Source organism: Helianthus annuus, chromosome 3, assembly GCF_002127325.2.
Source record: "Helianthus annuus cultivar XRQ/B chromosome 3, HanXRQr2.0-SUNRISE, whole genome shotgun sequence".
In the NCBI taxonomy this organism is placed as follows: domain Eukaryota; kingdom Viridiplantae; phylum Streptophyta; class Magnoliopsida; order Asterales; family Asteraceae; genus Helianthus; species Helianthus annuus.
In genome coordinates, this window is record NC_035435.2 from 139,994,730 (window position 1) to 140,009,785 (window position 15,056).

Consider the following 15,056-nt stretch of genomic DNA (forward strand, 5'->3'; position numbering starts at 1 on the left):
TATTTGTTAGTATGGGATAACGAATGTTATAAATATTATCGCAATATAGTTGTTATGGATTCTCTTGAACAATCTGATTCGCTTAGTGCCGCGCCCCGATGATTCCGCCATCGGTTGGGGTTTGACAGATTGGTATCAGAGCCATAACTATAGGGAATTAGGCGAGACTCGACCTAGTCCCGGTCGACGTCTTAGAGAATGACCTAGTCTATAGTCTAAGCACCCACAGGCTGCCTCGTACGGACCCAGTAGGGTTTGTATTGCGCCTACCTGATGCTTCTGATCGAAATTGCAAAAACTATGACTTTGTGTGAACCCCGCATACTACAACTTCACGCGAAGAAGCCTTTCCTAAGGCTGGAATACTACTAGCCTTTCCTAAGGCAGACATAATACACATGTTTTCGAAAATACTCGCATCTCACAACCGAGCGACCCAGTCGAGACCAGGTGTGAAAACCAGTAACTCTCGATAGGATTGCTCACTCAGCGCATTTTTCTAGCACGAGAATCATCAGCGTGGTCACCTGAGAAGTGATCCTCAGGTCCTAGTGGGTTATGACCCACGAGTTCTGGAAAGATATTGGCCGGGTTGAACCGGCTCTGGAAGGTTGGGGTTGGGTCACCAAAGGAGTGGTGAGAGTTGGATCTCTGCAAGGGTATGAAAGAGGGTGGTTGCTCGTTGGGCTCATTTTCCGATTGAGGCCCAAAGGAATGCTGGTAAGAAGGTGAAGAGCTGAGGGAAACTGACCGTCTCCCGGGTTCAACATAGAGTCTCCACGGCTCTTGTGGGCTAGTGCTCATGGTAATGGATGGGGTACGCCGGTGCGAAGGCCCGGCTTGGTGATCGTGTCCCGTGACTGGTCCTTTGCCTCGACCGCGAAGAAATCTTGGTGGCATGTTGACCTGCATACAAGTTTTAGATAACAACAACAACATATAATAATAAGACCCAAAATAAAACAAAACAGAGTTTGTCCTATGTTCTTTGTCTAGACTCGGAACTCGAAGAATGTGCAATTCGTGCACTGAGACTAAACACAAAAGGCTAGTGTTTAATTCACTCAGTGTTGGCTCTGATACCAACCTGTCACACCCCTAATTTCCACGTATCACCGGTGGGCCCGGTGGGGGATTACCGTGACGTAGTTGATATCATCATAGTCAAACAACACAAATTATAATGCACAGCGGAAGCAAAGATAGATTCATTTCAACTTAAATTACTGTAATATTCGAGTATCACAAAATGTCGAAATAGAATCCACAGGCAGAATCAAATAAAAAGGAAACTTCATTTCAACAGACTTCATGCATCCTAAGCTTGCGAGACTTCTATGGATGCTTAAGGAGTGACCAGCCTATTACGCGTAGTACCTGCACTTAGTCTTTTTGGAAAATACGTCAGTTTACACTGGTAAATACAATTTAACTGACTCATTTGAAAATGTTTAAAATTGATTTAAATGCTCGTAGCATAAAACTTTTTATAACTTGGGATAGTTATTTGCTTAATAATCTTGTAAAAGAATTACATGTTCGTTCTGCGTTCGGTAGCCCGGGTCATGCCGGGTTAAAGATTAATAGACACACCACTTAATATAATTCTGCCGCGAGACTTCTCTCGTACCGACGATTATACATGTTGTACAACACTACGGGTGTACGCCTACACCCGAGTGCTAAGGTCGTGGCCATTCTTTGAATGATGCCAAGGATATCCCGGACATGGTCATTAAGCCCCCAAAGGCGTTAAACAAACAAAACAGCATTTTCAAACGGGTTAATTTGACTGCGCATAACCAAGACCGGTTAAGGTCAATTCCCCGACCAAGCGGTATTTTATATACCGTACCCCAAGCCCGTATAGGGAAAATAAGCTAAACGTATTTACCTGAGCAAAGTATAAACCAAATATAACGAGTGCACGTAGCTTTTACTGGGCTCCTAGATCTGGAAATTAAGGTTTTAATAACCTATTAGAATCCTAACGGGTCTTAAGCTTAGACCGGTTAGTTTTATATAAAGATTACGGTTTTAAACGCACAATAAGGCGAAGACCGTTTTAGAATGTGGTTTTGTCCCAACAAGCTTGCACACTTGTTTCATATGGGTAACATAATCACATTCTGGATTTTGAGACCAAAGAGATATGGTTTGACCCGTTTCGGCTAAAATGGCCAAACTAGTCACATAAGCCGATCCGAACGCGTATAATGCGTAACGAGTAACCATAAGAGTCAAATACAAGTTTCTGAAGTCAATATGCTTAAAATATGTTGTGATATCAGAATGATACCTTCCATTATGCCCCAAATGATTTTAAACCAAAACTATGCCTCATAAGGGCGTTTTGGTCATTTTATAAGGTGTAAAAGGGTTAAAATGATAACCTGAGTTACAGGTCTGATTAAATTAGTAAATATACTTAATTTACTAAGTTATAACAGCAGGGTATCAAATTTATGTGGAATTTATTATTTTTAACCTTACTATGCACCGTATGGGCATTTTGGTAATTTCACATGTGCCTAAAAGGTCAATTCTGGAATTCTGAGTTCAGAACATTTTCCTACTGTTTAAAATATAAAAATTTGCTAAATACATCAGTAGGTTTAATCCTTTAAGCTTAATAAGGTTCTAGTGCACACTTATGCGTTAAAAATGCCTAAAAAGGCGATTTGGAGCCATTTCCGGGTTTTCTGTAAAAAGCTGATATTTTTAATATTCCAGAAGGCTCAAAATAATTTATTTATCATAACAAATCAGTAGAAATTGGTTTGAGGTCAAAAGGATTTGTAAAACTCATTTTATGGCTAAAAAGGGCAAAACCGGCATAAACCGAATTAATCTTAGAATACTAAGTAATGCTCAGCCTAAAAATAAATAAAAATCTCCAAAAATCCCAAAATATTATTTTATATCAGTGGGTAAAAAGTTTGGTATAAAAATTCGGGTTTTGATAGGCTATACATAATTTACGCCATTTAATTAGTAAAGAAGCTCTTAATTACGCTATTGAGCATAACTCTTAATCTAGACCTCAAACTGACTTCAAATTTCGGGTGCAAGTTTATAAATCAGTAGCTAAGGTGCCTACCCTTTTACATTTTCAAAAATCCCGTTTTAAGGTCAAATGGGCATAATGGTCAACATATAAGCGATTAACGGAGACATGCATGTGAATAGGATATCTAATGAACCAAGTTGTATAATCTCAGAGAGTTATACTAACATGTAAATAGGTTCAAAGGAAGCTCTAAGGCAATCCTAATCTTGGCTTAAACGGGTCAGAACTGAAAGTCAAAGCAGAAGTCAAACTTTACGACTTTCGGTTCCAAACCGAGCCTAAACTGAAAATTGTCGAGTTGAACATGTTGGAACATGTTCTTACATTAATTACCAAGTTATTTTAATGATTAAACAGGTTGCATGCATCCTACATTGCTAATTATGCATTAATTTGCAAATAACCTTTCTGTTGACTTTTTATAATAAGCTTTGACTCGACAATTAGCATAGTTAGAGTGGGAATCTGGAAATACCCTTTTAAGGGTTTGTTACCCACATAATTACCTACTTAAAGGTACTTTTAATTCGTGATTTGACAGAGCACATTTTAATTAATCACGAAGTCAAACCTTAATTACGACGGTTTGACTTTTAGCTAATTAACTAAGCTGAAACGAATTAGGAAGGGTTAAGGACACTTACAAGAGTCCTAATTAGGATTAGGGATGCTAAGGATGAGTGCTTGCTGTCCAGAGAGCTCCAGGAGTTGAGTTGTGAACACTTTGCAAATGAATGCACAAATGGTTACAACTAGTGGCTCTTATATAGGTGTTTTGATGCAACAAGATGGTGCCAAACAAGTCTATAGGTGATCCCAGATGAGTCCAAGTGCCCCCTATGCATGAAATACCATTGGGGCAGCCCCTGGTATATAAAACAAGCTCTCAAAGTCGGTTAACAGGCCTGAAATGGCAGCTGTCCACGTTTTCTGATGCTAGGAGTCTGATGCGGCCCGCCTGGGGTTACCAGGGATTCTAATGCGGGCCGCCTGACCTGTCTGATCAGTCAACAAGTTTTCAAACTTTGCAATTTTGGTCCCTGGTCCTTTGTAACGTGGTTTTAAGCTTTGTTTTTGCATTTTTGACCTCTTAACCTTATTTTTAAGGGCCTTGGGACTTTTACTAACTTGGTTAAGTCCTTGACCAACCTTGTAACCACTCATAAGGCCATAGAATTCAATGTTGACGCTTTTAACCCCTCGAACACGAATTTGATCATAACTTTCTCATACGATAACGAAACTTTATGAAATTTTAACCACATATTCTAGTGAGTATATTTTACCATTACAAAGCTTCGGGTCTGCCAAAAGGTCACTCAGAGGTATACTTTGCACATGTTGACACTTTTAGCCCCTGTAGTTGGTAATTCCTCACTTTCCTTTATGTTTCGCTTCGTATGATCCATGATTTATTCGTTGGAAGGTAAAAACATTATGTAGGGCTATTTTAGAATATATTTATCCATTGTTGACACTTTGGACCCTTATATTCACATAGTTTCCCCGTTTGTCAACTTTAGTCCCTCCAAAGTATTCTTTCTCACGTTCAGAGCTTATGACACGTGTTTATACTTTATTGGACACAAATTTTCAAGGTGTTACATTCGTGTCTCCTATGTGGCTCCTATGTGAAGTCTATTTATATTGCACGTTACAAGTTTCGACCGCGCTCAATCACATCGTAAACTCGAAATCATTATGATCGAATCTCATTCCAAATCTCTCTCTGTCTAGATGGCTTCCAACAACTCTATCTCGAAACGAATAGCTAGGAGAAGAGCCAAACGAAGCGCCGATAAGAGGATTGCCTCGCTTGTGACCAAGGAAGTGGTCAAGCTCATTCCTCAAATTGTCGCTCAAGTGCACTCTCTCAGCAACGCTCGAGCCGCGAAGGACTCTAAGACGGAAGAGCCGCAATCTACTTTCCTCTACAAACACTTCAAAGCCTGTGACCCGATGGAATTCACAGGTGAAGGAGGTGCGACCCAACTGCTCCAGTGGTTCGATTCTATAGAAGTCACCCTTCGACAAAGTGGGTATCCCGATAGTTTCCGTACTACTTGTGCTACCGGGGTATTTCAATCACGAGCACTCGACTGGTGGACCGCCGAACGCAACAAACGTGGGATCTCCGCAGCTTACGCCCTCTCTTGGGACGAGCTGAAGGAACTCATGAAGGAAGAATATTGTCCCCCTCATGAACTCCAGAAGCTAGAAAACGAATTTTGGGAAATCAAGCAAACCGAAGGTGACAATGCTGGCTATACAGCAAGGTTCAAGCAACTTAGTGCAATCTGCCCAAGTCAAGTTGACACTCCAAGGAAAGCCATCGCGAAGTACCTCCGCGGCTTACCTGAGAGTGTGGGTGATTTTATCGAAGCTGCAAGACCTGCTACCATCGAAGAAGCCTACCGTTTAGCCGCAGAGATCAACAGCAAAAGAGTCTTGGACGGGTTCTTCCCCAAGAAGCCTGTCAAACAAGCTCGTCAAGCAATCATCATCAACTCATCCGACGATTCCTCTGGCGAATCGGACGAGGAATCATCCGGCTACTCCCCTGAAGGCTCCTCTAAGGATCGCTACGACAATGTCTCTGTCAAATCATCAGGCGAATCCGACAACGACACTGCATCATCTCAGGAAGCGCAACCTAGCCGCAAGCGAAAGACCGTGAGCCCAGACTCTTCAGCAACCGGACTGCCGCAACCCGAACCTCTCCAATAAGTCCCAGTTCAACCGAAACGTGCTTACAATGGGCCTCATCCCCTGTGTTTCACGTGCACGTATCATCACCCGCCAGAAGCAAATTGTCGCTATTGCGCAAATTGCAACTGGTATGGTCATCATACACAGCACTGCCGCGCAGGACCGTAACTCTGAAGGAAGTCAGCAACAGCCGCAGTCTCCGCAAGTGTCCTTCACAGCAACGTTATTGTGCTTCTAATGTTGTTGTAAAATAATACGACTTATCGCTATCGTTTTCTTCTATGTGTGGAGCTTATTCCATCTATTGTCGCATGTGGACTCTATTTCTCTTTTACTCTAGCACCATCTAAACGCTAGCACTATGTACTATATAATGTATTTTACCCTTACAACACTCTTAGAATGAGGTACGATGTACGTGCAAGGAACAACTAATCGCGGGTGCACACAGGATTATTTTGGTCAGTGCACGGAGATCGTAGTGAAGTTCTAATGGTGCCACAACGTTAAAAGCATGATCAAGGGTCTTGGCCATGTCAACGAAGCGTGACACCAAAGCACGGGGCATAAGTAGTAGGGGTAACGCAAGGTGTGCTTTACCATACTACCGAAGCTTCGTGAAGGAAGTGCCATGTGGAGTTGGACGTTATTAGACCTATTATATTATAATGGTTATTTTCGACACAATACAAATCAATCACAAGGCGTAACAAAACTAAAATCGCATCACTGCGAGACTTCTCGTAAGTCTGCGTACGCAACACAATTGCCACATCGATGGACTTAGGTAAGTTCACCCCGAAGAGTAATTGGAGCAACGCAAGACTGGTCGTAAGTCTAGAATGCAACTCAATCGCAGTTTTGCTGGATCCATCTCGCAATCTAAATCACTCGATATACGGCTCGAAATCGCAATCGTATCTGGTGTTTATCTCGCAATCTCTAACGCTGGTTATTGACTACTGTGTGAACTTCTACCGCCTGGTGTGGATCGCTTATTGCGAATCGCTAGACGAGTACCGAAAATCACTCGTCGCTTTTCGCTTTAACGCATTTCGCGCCTATTTCCTCGACTCGATACTCTCATCGCGTGTCGTTATCACTCATCGATACTCGTGTTATCTGTGTTATCTTAGCAGGCACGACCTCGCTTCACGAGACAAAACTAATAGGGTCAAAACATGGTGGTGTTTTGACCATATTAGCAGACTTTCGTGGAAAAAGGCCATGCGGGCTAGCAATGGTTATTGTTTGTGGTGTATTCAACTCAATCGAATCGCATATCGTTCACAGTGCAACGATCGTCACTTATCATCTATCAGGGTCTATTGCCTATCGATATTCGGTTATCGCTTGGAAGTCATCGCAGTTGTGTAGAATTAGGGTACATGACATCGCTTCACGGGACAAAACTAACATGGGAAACGCGGTGTTTTCTATATTAGCAACTCTCGTGGAGACATGCCATGTAGGTTTTATGTGAAACCAATCGAAATCGCACCTAGTCGAATCGAAATCGCGTCATTCGCTATCGCTTATCCATCATCATCTAACCCTTTGTGCCATATCAATGTTTTGGTACGATTGAACTACTCGAACTCGCTATCAACGCTTTGTCTGCATCCAATCCGCTTCAATTCAAGACTCGGTCTAGCGTCCTATCGCTTGGACCGAGGGGTCGAATTCTATCTGTGTCGTATCGGCGCGCGTGACACCGCCTCACGAAACAGAGGTAATATGGGTAAAACATGGTGGATACGCCGTTGGTACTTCCTATATATAAGTGTTTTAATCATATTAACAAACTTTCGTGGGAAAGTGCCACGTGGGGCTCGATGTAAATTATTTTTCCGTACTGTTAAAGAAAACCAATTTTTATAAAATTTTTGTTAAAACCGTTGGACAAGAGAAATTTCCTTACAACATGGAGAAAACATCGAATCAGTTTAGCTCCGTGCCCAATGGAAGTTTCATAAGTCCAGTTTTCCCTTAAACCTTTTGCAATGACAAAAAGAAATCCTTCCGAAAACGATGGTTCGACAATCGAGTTTCAGCTCGAAATCACATTACAGGAAAATTTTCTTAAAACTTATTTTGCCGCCAAATTCTTTTGCAATGTATAACTCAAGATCTGTTATCAAACTAACGAAAACCCTCCCCATAGCGCTAGTGTGGACAACGATGCAGCTAGCGCCGCGCCATGAGGGGTTTTCCTAAATATCTTCAAAGATTAATCGATTATCGGTAAGTTTAAAACTTTATGGAATCGCTTTTGTGTGTGTCATCGCTTTTGGTTATTCGAATCGTACCTTCTCACCGCTCTCACTCGCCGAATCTTTAATCAATCGCTCGCCTATCTAGATGCTTTTAATCGCTACTCTCATTCGCATCAACTCTTACGACCCTACTAATGGATTAATTTCGGGATGAAATTTCCTAAAGCAGGGGAGACTGTAACAACCCGCACCTTCGTGCGTTGTTACTACTCGATACACTCGTTACGCCTAGCACCAGAGATTCGGATCATAATGAAACTATATCAGATATATCGCTAAATCGAAGTATAATCGAATAATTACGCGTATTCTATCGCTATTACAAACCTATTTTCAATAAATTATAACACTCACGATGATGTTGAGTGAGGACTTAATCTACACTCCTCGATAACCGTGAGGTGTCAAAACGTAAACAAGCAACGCTAACAAAGACTATCGGGTGAGTACCATCTCTCCAGCCATCGTGACGATGACGGCAACACGAGCAAGTAGTGCCCCGATAATCTTTGTGGCTCATCACATCGAAGAACGCACTCGAAGGCACGCGTAACTCGATCATCACACCGAGAATTGGATATATAGATGCGTATATGCGACCCTTTTTGTGATTAATTATGATAAATAAATAAATAATAATATAAATATATGAAAACATGGCCCAAACTATCGCAACGCACCAAAAACGAGGATCGAAAGGCTTCCGTACGGACGGGCCAGCCAAACGGCTGGGCCAGTCGATCGAACGGACCAGCCGAACGGCTGGGCCGGCCGATCGAACGGGCAAGCCGGTCGGCTGGGCCGGCCGGTCGAACAGGCTAGCCATTCGGCTGGGCCGGCTGATCGAACGGGCCAGCCGATCGGCTGGGCCGGCCGATCGGATAGGCCAGCCGATCGGTTGGGTCGGCCGATCGAGTGGGCCATCCGAACCAGGCCACCTCTCCCCCTTCTTCCTCCCCTCTTGCCTATAAATACCCCATTCACCTCCCAAACACTTGTTGTTACTGTTGCTGCTCGACCAGGACGTTCTTGACCACTTTTCTCTCGATTTCTCCCGATTCTTGTAAGTTTTCAACCCAAATCTTGTACTTCTATAATCTATATTCAATCCTACACCTTTCTACCTTTCAAATTCCAACTTTCAACCGTGAAATCTCTGGATTTTGGGGCATTCTAGGGTGATGTCACCATGAAGTTCTTATGAACTTCAAGAGAAATGTCATCCCAAGCAAGAATGACTCGGATCCAGGTGATTTCCGAACGATTTTACATAAATCTCGTCTAAATCCATGATTTCTAACCAAGAAGTTACGGATTTGAGATGTTCTAGAGTGATGTCATCATGAAGTTCTTATGAACTTCAAGTGTTGGCATCATTCCACCGAGAACAACTCAGATCTAAGAACTTCCACAAGAATAATCAAGGTTTTCACATCAGATCTATACTTAAAACGATAGAACCAGAGCTTATACCGACCTTCTACTGATTCTTAGTGTCGTGTTGGTCAAAGATCTGATTCTTAACGAGAAAACGACCAATTTCGGGTTAAACACGGAAAAACCACCAAGAACGGCCAGTTCTGATGGAACGGGGTGATTCCCGGCCGTTAGAACAGGTCTGAATTGATGGGATTTCAGTTGTTCAACACGTCATAACAGCGTCTCGACCAAACCACCGAAAAACACGCGAAAGTCGCCGAAAACAGCTGAACAGGCTGGCCGATCGAGCGGCCCAGCCGATCGAGCGGTCCAGCCGATCGGCCAGGCTAGCCGACCGAGCGGTCCAGCCGATCGGCCAGGCCAGCCAATCAGACGGGCTGGCCGATCGAGCAGCCACTCGATCGAGCTGGCTATTCGATCGAATAGCCTATCCGATCGAGCAGCCTATCCAAATGGGTCGACCTTCGATCTAACTTCGTCCAATTTCGCGCGTTCCGACACCATTTAACGCGTAATCCAATACTCATGTAATCAGTCTGAAATCAGGGCATTCTCAGGCATCATCCCGTCAATCCAACCAAATACGCACTGTGAGTATACTTGACCCCTTTTTTATCGAATTTTGGGTGTAACATACGTTCCTTATAAATCGAACTTATCAAACGAATGATTCAAATTGTCAATCTATCACTTGCGAATAACTGTTTGCATAGATATATGTGATGCTAGTTGCATGTATGCTAGGACTTATACTCGTGACGTCCCACCACGACTAGTTTAGTACTATTGCGCCCGACGGGGTCTAGTTATGCCATCGAAGAGTCGAGCATCGAGGACTTAGCTGGTAGTATCAGTTTTGTGAGTATATATGTCGTGTATTACGTTTATGCATATGGAAATTCGCAGCACTTTTTAATCTATTATTCTATTACTTATCAAACCCGTATACTCGCCAATACTTTTGTATTGACAATATTTTAACGTATGTTGCAGGTTTAGTCGAAGTCTACATCCAATCAAGCTAGAAAGTCTAGAAACTCACCTAAAATCTAGGTTGTCGGATTTGAATTGTTCGAGGGGACAAGAAATCTGTGATGACTTATGTGATTGTATTATTTGTTAGTATGGGATAACGAATGTTATAAATATTATCGCAATATAGTTGTTATGGATTCTCTTGAACAATCTGATTCGCTTAGTGCCGCGCCCCGATGATTCCGCCATCGGTTGGGGTGTGACAGTAAACCTACATTATATGCATATATAGCTTTTTCTACTTGCACAAAGTTGACCCCAAAGACGTGGTTTTGTAGGACCGGTTTTGACGCCGTTCGATTGCGTAACGAACGTTTCACGTGCGGAATCCGTGAACGAACGTGACCGAACACACGATAACGTACTACTAATGTGATTCCATTGCTAAATTTGACGTGTACGGTACAAGAATCACAAATACACAACTTTCTCTCTCTACTTTCTCTCTCTAGAAAGTCTTCTCCAAGTCTTCTACTAAAATCTCCAAGAACTTTATCAAGAACTTTATCTAAAAGTCTAACTAAAATCATGACATATCTCCTATTTATATGGTCAAGGCAACTAAATGAAAGTTTACACTAATTACAAGTTTGCCACCTTGCCATTTCTAACTAAATATGACAATATGCACTTGATTTCTTCTCGGCTTTTCACTACGACTCGGATTGACGAAGGCGATAGACAAAATATGCATCAACAATCTCCCCCTTGGATATTGCCGTAGTCAATCTCGTAGTGAAACTCGTAACGACTTGTCTTTCTCTCTCTCTAAGACTCGAACGAAGATGTAGTCGACAGACAACTGCACCAACAGACTCCCCCTTGAATGTTGACGGAATCTTCAGTGAGAGTCTTCAATCATTTCCAGCTCTTCACTCTTGTTCGGTCTTCTTCAGGAACTCAGCCTGGAATCAAATTTTTATCAGGAACTTCCTCCTTGAATCATATGCCTGGAACTTTCTCTGGCTCTAACTTTCATCAGACTCCCCCTATCATCATGCTGGGATCTCTGTCTGGAAATCGTTATCACCATTGAAATCAACTCCTGGCTTTCTCTGTAGCAACAGGATCAGAAGCCTGCAAAACTCAAACACTCTATCACAAACCAAAATAATTGTGATTCAACTTAATGAATCAACTAATTATTCGATAGCTTTTTCAAATTAAACATTGATTCACAAATTTGAAATATTTCAATTTCTGATTCAACCTAATGAATCATTTTAAACATTTCAAATGATTTAACCAACCCGTCTGTTCATCAAGTTTAGCCTTTGAGATTTTGAAAATCAGCTCTTCACCATCAGTTGTCGAAAATCTTTTTGGATTTTTCAAAATATAAAATGTAAATGCAAAAACAGAAATTTAAATGCAAAACAAACATATTTTTGTGAGTTTGTGTAAGAGGATCATATCAGTTTTTGAGACATAACACAAGCACCGTTAAGCTTCTAATCGTTTTAAGTTCTAAACGATTCACGTAGATTGACGATATAATTGTCCTCTTAAATTTTCATACAATTTTCAATCTATTCAGGATACTATTTAGGTATTTTATGAACTTAGTTCAATTCATGTGTCCCACCTCTTGAATATACTCCCGTATCCAGAATCCCAATATTCAGTCTTACAGGTATGAACACCACAATGATGTCTGTACATAAATTAGGGGAAAGATGCGAGAACTGAGGGATCTCAGGTCAGAACTTCCGTTCAGCAGAGAGATATCAGCTTCGACTTAGCAATGTGTCCCCTTTAGAGGATCTTTTCAGCTACAACAGATGATTATCAATTTTATTGTCTAATCAACTGAGGGCTTTATGCTATATTTCAAGCATTTTGTGGAAAGTATTAGCCAAGGACTAGGTCAGAACTACCGTTCAGCAGAAGTCCCGGAATAATACCCCAGACATCATAGAGTATAAACACCTAGTATATCAGAATACGAGACCTTTCAAACGAGATTTCAGGGGTTACCTATATATCCAAGTAGTGTTCCCCACAAATTTCACAAGTTTGAAATTTTAGGTTTATATCCCGAATAAATCTACTAAATGTACAAAAACCTATCGTCACATCATCAGTGAGACCGTTTATCACATTTTACATTACATTTCTTTAGCATGCTGTGATAGTCCACTGATTTACTATCATTTCCTCTTTTTCACAACAAAACTCGTTTTTAAATTTTTAATGTTTTTGACATTTTCAAATTTTCTAATTTTTTTAAAATTTTTCTCCCCCTAAAATCAAAATATGTTTCAATTTTGATTTTCTGGGAAAATTTGAAACAAACTGTACAAACTTGACAACTTGATGAGAATCACTTCAATTCTCCATCCACTTGGCATAAACAATCAGAACTCCCCCTCACAACAAACTAATTTCCCATTGTGATCTCAAAACACTTAAGTTTGTTTTAATCAAAATGATTTTTCCGGAAAAAATTAGTTTGTGTTCAAACCATTTGTAGATTCGGGGTTATCTCTTCATCTTGTTTTCTTCAAACCTTTTAAAGATTTAACATTTCCAGTTTTAACATAAACCATTTGTAGAAAATCAAGTACAACTTAATGTCCTTGATTTACCACATTTTAGGCGAAACATCACCAAAGTGAAATTTCTCAAGAAATGTGCCGATTCATGATCCACGATACCATCTTGGGATCTCCGGCAAGTCAGGTTTTTCTATTTAAACCATTTCACCCAAGCCTGACTGACCTTGGGTGATTTTGAATTCTTGCTCAACAATGGTGGAAAATTTGCATCATCCATTGCTAAACTAGAATTCTCAACTTTTACCTCAACCAATGGCTCCTCTGGTTTTACCATACCAGAATCATTGCCTGCAGGTGGCTTGTCCGACTTTGATCTGTCAGATTCATCGCCGACCTTTTCCTTCTTCTTCTCCTCTTTTGTCCTCAGATTTGTATCTGATGAATTCTTTTTGCTCGACTTTGCAGATGAAGGAGTAGATTCATCAGAACTATTAATCTGTTTGTCCCGTGAACCCGAGGACAAAATCTTCTCGAGATATTCTCTCGCTTTCTTTCTCTTCTTCCTCAGTCGGTCTTTCTGCCCCTGAGAAAGTTTAACTTTCGTCTCTAGAACTTTCGGTTGTTGAACTTTTGGTTCTCGAACTTTTAGTTCTTCGGGCTTGACCTTGACTGGAATTCTTGCCACTTTCTGAGACATAACCCTTGATCTTCCCATTGATCTCCTCGGGCAATCTCGGGCAATATGACCTTTGATGTTGCAGTTATAGCACCTCCTGGTCTCATATCTCCAGTACTGGCAATTAACAGCAATGTGTCCATGATAGCCGCAGCTGTAACACATTCTGTTATCGTACCAGTTATCACCGTTGTACCAAACACTCAAGTCGTAACACTGTTTGGCCTGGTGATATTCCTTCCTCAACTTTGATGGATTTGACGTTTTAGCACCGTGGTCTGACCTGCACCACTTATTACCAACATTTTTTGAGTTTTCATTTTTTATTTTTTGTAAATTTTGTTTTTGATTAGATGATCGATCCGATGAACTTTTATTATCTTTTTGTTTTTGTTCTGCTTTCTTCCTCAAAGGCTTTTGCTTAGAACATTCACCTTTTTCGGTCGATTGCAAAACAGTTTTCTGAAATTTTTCTTTCGAATTTAAAAACAATTTTTGTTTTTCTTTTTTAACATTTTCATCATCGGATGCATCATCACAATCTTCAACTTTGACAGAGTCAAAGTTTGTGACACAGTCACTTATTGGAACTGAATTGATCGGTTTTGGACAAGGAATATTCAACTTGTCAGATTTAGTCGCAAAACTGATCAATTTCTTTTCAAGTTCATCAATCTTGATCCTTGAACTCTTAGCTTCGTCTTCAAGCTTAGATATTCTTTCAAGATGAGACTTGATTGAATTTTCATTATCATTTTTCAAATTTTCAAGAACAGATTTTTCATTTTCCAAAACATTTATCTGTTCTTGAAGTTTCACTTCATTAGCTTTCAGATTTTTGTTCTCCAATTTTATCCAGAAATCTTCATTTTCAGATGATTTCTGTTTGCTTTCAAAAACCTTTTCATTTTCTTTCAAACCTTTGGTCTCTAATGTCAAACTGTTCACACTACCCAACAGTTTACCATTTTCGACTTTCAACTTCTCACAAATACCCTGTAAGTCTAGAATCTGTTTTTCATCAGCTTTCTTCTTATTGTTCAACTTCTTGTTCTCCAATGCTAAACTTTCTGCATCCTTCACAAGTTTGGCATTGACTGTCTTGAAGTTGTGACAATTTGAGCATACTGATGCAGACCTTGACAATTCATTCTTTACAGATTCTTTGACTTTTACAGCTTTTTCTTTCCTTTTCTCATCCTTGATCACCATCTGTTCTTCAATCCTTTTAATGAGTGGAGAAATTGTCAGTTGAGAAAATTCTCTAGAACTTCTCAAGTTCAAGACGTAATCTTCCCATTCTTCTTTCGGCAAAGCACTGATAAATTTTTCAACCCACTCTTCTGGTTCTT